The following is a 1,989-nucleotide window of genomic DNA, read 5'->3' as shown; positions in this document are numbered from 1 at the left end:
GGCACGCCGGGAGATGTAGTCCGAGTCCCTACTCGGACAGGTCGCTCTACCGCCCAGAGTTTCATAAGAGGAGGCGGGCAGTCCCGAGGGCAGGCTGGGATTTACAGCAGGGAGTGCTGGGACTCCAAACCACAGGGAAACAGCCTCGGGCGCTTTCCGCTAGCTATTTATTCAGGGTAGATCTGGCAGTCCAGAGCTGATTGGGCTGCCCAGAAGAGAGCTAGGGGCTAGACCTCCCCTTGCTAAACCACCCTGCCTCGAAAGAGCCAAAGTTCTAGAGGGCTGAAAGGCCTGAATCAGACATTTAGGACAACAAAAGTGCAAGGTCAAATGGGGGATGGGGAGAGTGAAGCAGTCACAGAAAGGTGGAGCTATCCTGGCAGGCACTAAGGTAATCTGGCCTCATGTAGGGGTCCTCAGCTCTCCCACCAAGTAGAAATGGGCAGCCAGAACAATTATTCATTCCACAGGTATTTATTGATCTTGTTGCACAACCAGGCCCTGTGCTGGGGGCACAGCTGTGAATGAAGCATGGTCCCTGCCACCGTGGTATCCTCTTTACTCACAAACACACACATTGCTCCCTGAACACAGGGTTATGGTCATCACCCTTTCAGAACATGAGTGGAACTAAGTAAGTGAGAACTCGAGTGAGAGCAGAGGGTGACCATTAAAAGGCTGCTGAATTTCCCCCAGGAAACTGTTGGGTCACACACATGTCCAATTTTCCAGGTCCCAGACATTGCAGTACTGCTTCATAATAGTCCCCAGAGGCAAAGCCAGGAAGAACCAGAAGGAAACAGGATTTTCTCACAAGCTTCTCACATGAAGAGCAGCCCGCATCATTCAGTGGTTAGTCAAAGGTAATGGAGGACCCCTGCCTCTTAAAAGGCACCAATGAGAACCCTTACTTGGACCTACCCCCACACCAAAGTTGACCCCTCATCATGACTCTTGGAAAGGGGCAACTGGGAGAAGGGACATGGATGTGCTTTGGGCTGTGTCAGATGGCAGACAGGTCCCAGCTCTCATTCTAAGGTCCCAGCCTTGCCAGAGGAACCGGCCCAGGCCTAATGGGCACACCCATTTGAACATCCATCCAGGAGCTAGTTCAAGGACCGAGGAACTCAGGACACCCAAATCCTCAGCTTTGCTTCCTAGGCAAGCATCAGAAGAGTTTAGACATTTATTTTTGTGGCACAACACAAAGGGAAAGGAGGCCACTAGGGGGCGCAAAGGAAGAAATGGGGTTTCTGTTTCTTAAAACTCCTAATCTTGGCCTTTCAGGTTAGATGGAGCAGGTTCTAGTGCATCAGAGTAGTGGAATTGCACTGAGGGTGAGGGAGCAGGCAGAAGACAGGGGTGTATGTGTTGGCAGGAGGGCAGAGGGCACTCGAGGATTCTTACTAAGTAGAAGTGGAGTGTTTTTAGGGTAGAAGAAAGAAGAATTGGGTGGCAGCCAGGCAAAGACAGACAGCCCCTGTCAGGAGCTCATGCTGAAGCAACACAGTAAGCCCTTAAGGAACTTGAATCTGTGAATGTGACCCAGACAAAACAGGCATGCAGGCAACATTCAGAATGCACAGGGAACACACTTCGGCCTCTGGTGGCCCAAACCAAGCCTGGGTGGACACGGAAAGGCCAATGTCTTGGCTAGGAGCCATCATTCAAGTGTAGGAGAGCAAATTCAGGTCATAACAGCCATCCACCTGCAACACAAAAGACCATCAGGTCTGACCCGCTCAGGGCAATGCAAGCCAAGCAGAGGGAAGCAACACTTACATCAAAGCGGCCAATCCTCGCCGACGTGTGACTGGCCCGGATCATCTCTGTCAGTGCCCACATCTGCTGCACCTCGGAGGATACTCTGCTGGGGTCTGGGAGACCCTGCTCCAGAAAGAGGGGTCAGTGGCCATGGGTCTCTCCCAGCAATACCCCTAGGGCTCCGGGAAGGCCAAGTTGGGCTAGGGGCCCTCCAGCTGAGACCAG

At 52.6% G+C, this 1,989-nt stretch overlaps 1 long non-coding RNA gene across 1 annotated transcript; it reads right to left on the bottom strand.

The window, feature by feature from the left end:
• Positions 1-458: 458 nt before the first annotated feature.
• LOC103258403 lies at positions 459-1,937 on the bottom strand. Its single transcript, XR_504179.2, has 2 exons — positions 1,783-1,937; positions 459-1,709 (listed from the first exon to the last, which is right to left on the bottom strand). It is a non-coding gene; the product is annotated as an uncharacterized LOC103258403 (long non-coding RNA).
• Between the last annotated feature and the right edge of the window lie 52 nt (positions 1,938-1,989).

The sequence above is a fragment of the Carlito syrichta genome, unplaced genomic scaffold (genome assembly GCF_000164805.1).
Source record: "Carlito syrichta isolate Samal-C Ts95f unplaced genomic scaffold, Tarsius_syrichta-2.0.1 Scaffold83006, whole genome shotgun sequence".
Taxonomy (NCBI): Eukaryota; Metazoa; Chordata; class Mammalia; order Primates; family Tarsiidae; genus Carlito; species Carlito syrichta.
Note: the sequence above shows the minus strand (reverse complement) of the source record. Positions and strands in the feature narration are given on the sequence as shown.